Genomic DNA, 5,910 nt, shown 5'->3' with positions numbered 1-5,910 from the left:
TATATTATATTGCATCAAAACGATAATGGCAGCGGTGGGATTCGAACCCACGCCCCCGAAGAGACTGGAGCCTTAATCCAGCGCCATAGACGAGTTTAATGAATACAAATATAAGAGAAAACCATATTTTTTTTAACTTTATTAACATTTAAATGAAATACACGAGAGAGAGAGAGAGAGAGAGAGAGAGAGAGAGAGAGAGAGAGAGAGAGAGCACCTCATTGTAAATGGCATTTTAAAACCATACATAATGGCCACATTTTAAAACCATACATAATCTGGCCACCCAACCACATTTTTTACACCCACACACACACAACACACACACACACACACACACACACACACACACACACACACACACACACACACACACACACACACACACACACACACACACACACACACACAAGCAACACACACACATCACAGGAGAGCACACACACACACATTACACACACACAATGAGAAATCCACACACACACATCACAAGCACACATAAAAGCGTGTTATTTTTATAAGCTGTGTGTGTGTGTGTTTATCTGTCTGAAGTCTGTGTCGTGTCTCTGTCCTGTGTGTGTGTGTGTGTGTCTGTCTGGTCCTCGTTCTCTATGTCATTATTGAGACACAGCTAATGTGTGTGAGACTCTGTACTCTTAGGCACAAAAATAGACACAATAGTGTTTCAGACATTTTATTTTCGCACCCACTAAAAATAAAGAGGTCCTACCTTAACTTCTTCAAACAGACTCAAAAAACACACCTCCAAATGCGACCAAACTGTAAATAAAGTTCCGGGGAAAAACACACACGCCGTTAACTTGTTTCTATGTCTGTCTCAGCCCTCTCATGTACAAACGACTCTGTGTGTGCTGATGTCTCTGTGTGACATGTATTAAATAGACACAATGTATTTGAATATCCTGTTACAATAAGAAAGAAGCGAGAGAGATAAAAAACACACACCTCCAAATGCGACCAAACTGTAAATAAAGATTCCGGGGAAAAACACACACGCCGTTAACTTCGATTTCTATTGTAAGTTCTGTGACAGCCCTCTCATAATAACACAACAACGGCAATAATAATAACACCCTCCTTTCGCTGATTGTCCCTGATCGCCAGTGATAATCAGAATGGTCTCGGAGCAGAGTTACAATCCCCGACCGAGAAGGAGCGCTTAATCACCGGCTCACTGCTCTCCATTCATCACGCTCTGCGGCTGACATTGCTGCAGGAACAGGAAAGGATACACCTCACTGGTGATAACACAGCGCCGGGCTAGAGAGGCGAGCGAGCCGGGAGAGACCTCCCGTGCAGCACAGGATGACACAAAGCGTGCAGCGCGGTTTTAATACATACTCAAGTCATGTTACCATTGAAGCAAGGACACACACACTGATATGCTGACACAAACAGTACAAACGTGCAATGTCTTTATCATATACAGCACTAGACCCTGATTTACATGAGAATTTGCCCTACTGGTATCACGTAATGTCTTTATAATATATAGCACTAGACCCTGATATTGATGAGATCCAGCCCTCTGAAATGTCTTTATAATATACAGCACTAGACCCTGATATTGATGAGATCCAGCCCTCTGAAATGTCTTTATAATATACAGCACTAGACCCTGATATTGATGAGATCCAGCCCTCTGAAATGTCTTTATAATATACAGCACTAGACCCTGATATTGATGAGATCCAGCCCTCTGAAATGTCTTTATAATATACAGCACTAGACCCTGATATTGATGAGACCAGCCCTCTGAAATGTCTTTATAATATACAGCACTAGACCCTGATATTGATGAGATCCAGCCCTCTGAAATGTCTTTATAATATACAGCACTAGACCCTGATATTGATGAGATCCAGCAATCTGAAATGTCTTTATAATATACAGCACTAGACCCTGATATTGATGAGATCCAGCCCTCTGAAATGTCTTTATAATATACAGCACTAGACCCTGATATTGATGAGATCCAGCCCTCTGAAATGTCTTTATAATATACAGCACTAGACCCTGATATTGATGAGATCCAGCCCTCTGAAATGTCTTTATAATACACAGCACTAGACCCTGATATTGATGAGATCCAGCCCTCTGAAATGTCTTTATAATATACAGCACTAGACCCTGATATTGATGAGATCCAGCCCTCTGAAATGTCTTTATAATATACAGCACTAGACCCTGATATTGATGAGATCCAGCCCTCTGAAATGTCTTTATAATATACAGCACTAGACCCTGATATTGATGAGATCCAGCCCTCTGAAATGTCTTTATAATATACAGCACTAGACCCTGATATTGATGAGATCCAGCCCTCTGAAATGTCTTTATAATATACAGCACTAGACCCTGATATTGATGAGATCCAGCCCTCTGAAATGTCTTTATAATATACAGCACTAGACCCTGATATTGATGAGATCCAGCCCTCTGAAATGTCTTTATAATATACAGCACTAGACCCTGATATTGATGAGATCCAGCCCTCTGAAATGTCTTTATAATATACAGCACTAGACCCTGATATTGATGAGATCCAGCCCTCTGAAATGTCTTTATAATATACAGCACTAGACCCTGATATTGATGAGATCCAGCCCTCTGAAATGTCTTTATAATATACAGCACTAGACCCTGATATTGATGAGATCCAGCCCTCTGAAATGTCTTTATAATATACAGCACTAGACCCTGATATTGATGAGATCCAGCCCTCTGAAATGTCTTTATAATATACAGCACTAGACCCTGATATTGATGAGATCCAGCCCTCTGAAATGTCTTTATAATATACAGCACTAGACCCTGATATTGATGAGATCCAGCCCTCTGAAATGTCTTTATAATATACAGCACTAGACCCTGATATTGATGAGATCCAGCCCTCTGAAATGTCTTTATAATATACAGCACTAGACCCTGATATTGATGAGATCCAGCCCTCTGAAATGTCTTTATAATATACAGCACTAGACCCTGATATTGATGAGATCCAGCCCTCTGAAATGTCTTTATAATATACAGCACTAGACCCTGATATTGATGAGATCCAGCCCTCTGAAATGTCTTTATAATATACAGCACTAGACCCTGATATTGATGAGATCCAGCCCTCTGAAATGTCTTTATAATATACAGCACTAGACCCTGATATTGATGAGATCCAGCCCTCTGAAATGTCTTTATAATATACAGCACTAGACCCTGATATTGATGAGATCCAGCCCTCTGAAATGTCTTTATAATATACAGCACTAGACCCTGATATTGATGAGATCCAGCCCTCTGAAATGTCTTTATAATATACAGCACTAGACCCTGATATTGATGAGATCCAGCCCTCTGAAATGTCTTTATAATATACAGCACTAACTAAGCACCCTGATATTGATGAGATCCAGCCCTCTGAAATGTCTTTATAATATACAGCACTAGACCCTGATATTGATGAGATCCAGCCCTCTGAAATGTCTTTATAATATACAGCACTAGACCCTGATATTGATGAGATCCAGCCCTCTGAAATGTCTTTATAATATACAGCACTAGACCCTGATATTGATGAGATCCAGCCCTCTGAAATGTATAATATTTATAATATACAGCACTAGACCTCTGAAATGTCTATTGATGACAGACTAGACCCTGAGCCCTCTGAAATGTCTTTATAATATATACAGCACTAGACCCTGATATTGATGAGATCCAGCCCTCTGAAATGTCTTTATAATATACAGCACTAGACCCTGATATTGATGAGATCCAGCCCTCTGAAATGTCTTTATAATATACAGCACTAGACCCTGATATTGATGAGATCCAGCCCTCTGAAATGTCTTTATAATATACAGCACTAGACCCTGATATTGATGAGACAAATGTAGCCCTCTGAGCACTAGACCCTGATGTCTTTGAAATGTCTTTATACAGCACTAGACCCTGATATTGATGAGATCCAGCCCTCTGAAATGTCTTTATAATATACAGCACTAGACCCTGATATTGATGAGATCCAGCCCTCTGAAATGTCTTTATAATATACAGCACTAGACCCTGATATTGATGAGATCCAGCCCTCTGAAATGTCTTTATAATATACAGCACTAGACCCTGATATTGATGAGATCCAGCCCTCTGAAATGTCTTTATAATATACAGCAGACCCTGATATTGATGCGATCCAGCCCTCTGAAATGTCTTTATAATATACAGCACTAGACCCTGATATTGATGAGATCCAGCCCTCTGAAATGTCTTTATAATATACAGCACTAGACCCTGATATTGATGAGATCCAGCCCTCTGAAATGTCTTTATAATATACAGCACTAGACCCTGATATTGATGAGATCCAGCCCTCTGAAATGTCTTTATAATATACAGCACTAGACCCTGATATTGATGAGATCCAGCCCTCTGAAATGTCTTTATAATATACAGCACTAGACCCTGATATTGATGAGATCCAGCCCTCTGAAATGTCTTTATAATATACAGCACTAGACCCTGATATTGATGAGATCCAGCCCTCTGAAATGTCTTTATAATATACAGCACTAGACCCTGATATTGATGAGATCCAGCCCTCTGAAATGTCTTTATAATATACAGCACTAGACCCTGATATTGATGAGATCCAGCCCTCTGAAATGTCTTTATAATATACAGCACTAGACCCTGATATTGATGAGATCCAGCCCTCTGAAATGTCTTTATAATATACAGCACTAGACCCTGATATTGATGAGATCCAGCCCTCTGAAATGTCTTTATAATATACAGCACTAGACCCTGATATTGATGAGATCCAGCCCTCTGAAATGTCTTTATAATATACAGCACTAGACCCTGATATTGATGAGATCCAGCCCTCTGAAATGTCTTTATAATATACAGCACTAGACCCTGATATTGATGAGATCCAGCCCTCTGAAATGTCTTTATAATATACAGCACTAGACCCTGATATTGATGAGATCCAGCCCTCTGAAATGTCTTTATAATATACAGCACTAGACCCTGATATTGATGAGATCCAGCCCTCTGAAATGTCTTTATAATATACAGCACTAGACCCTGATATTGATGAGATCCAGCCCTCTGAAATGTCTTTATAATATACAGCACTAGACCCTGATATTGATGAGATCCAGCCCTCTGAAATGTCTTTATAATATACAGCACTAGACCCTGATATTGATGAGATCCAGCCCTCTGAAATGTCTTTATAATATACAGCACTAGACCCTGATATTGATGAGATCCAGCCCTCTGAAATGTCTTTATAATATACAGCACTAGACCCTGATATTGATGAGATCCAGCCCTCTGAAATGTCTTTATAATATACAGCACTAGACCCTGATATTGATGAGATCCAGCCCTCTTGTCTTTATAATATACAGCACTAGACCCTGATATTGATGATATTGCTAAACCCTGAAGAAGATCCAGCACGTCTGACGTCTGCTTTACACGCAGAAGGTCCTGGGTTCGATCCCCAGTGGAACCAGCCTTTTCTTTTCTTTGTTTTATTTTTGTTTATTTTATCGCGTTATTAAAATCAGGTTACTTTGAGGATGTGAATTCGTTCCCTGGGCTGGGATGGATAGTTTTTCAATCGGAGGTAGCGTGGCCGAGCGGTCTAAGGCGCTGGATTAAGGCTCCAGTCTCTTCGGAGGCGTGGGTTCGAATCCCACCGCTGCCAAAGAGGTAACATTTTCAGGTTTATTTTTAATTAATGTATTTGATTAAAACACGTGCATAATATTTACACAGTTTTTTAAAAAAAAGATTAAATTTGAGTCTGATTAAAATCACAATCAAAGCAATAACTCATATTCCCCACAAGAGGGCGCCAATTTGCTATTTTAGAATAAA

The 5,910-nt window shown here is 39.8% G+C and overlaps 2 non-coding genes across 2 annotated transcripts; one reads left to right on the top strand and one right to left on the bottom strand.

Moving 5' to 3' along the window:
• Positions 1-1,130: 1,130 nt before the first annotated feature.
• LOC121308086 lies at positions 1,131-1,266 on the bottom strand. The gene has a single exon (XR_005948460.1). It is a non-coding gene; the product is annotated as a U8 small nucleolar RNA (small nucleolar RNA).
• Positions 1,267-5,655: 4,389 nt separating this feature from the next.
• On the top strand, positions 5,656-5,737 carry trnal-aag. The gene has a single exon. It is a non-coding gene; the product is annotated as a tRNA-Leu (tRNA).
• Positions 5,738-5,910: the final 173 nt, after the last annotated feature.

The sequence above is a fragment of the Polyodon spathula genome, unplaced genomic scaffold, assembly GCF_017654505.1.
Source record: "Polyodon spathula isolate WHYD16114869_AA unplaced genomic scaffold, ASM1765450v1 scaffolds_210, whole genome shotgun sequence".
Classification (NCBI taxonomy): Eukaryota; Metazoa; Chordata; class Actinopteri; order Acipenseriformes; family Polyodontidae; genus Polyodon; species Polyodon spathula.
The sequence above is the reverse complement of the archived record's forward strand: the minus strand, read 5'-3'. Positions and strand labels throughout refer to the sequence as shown.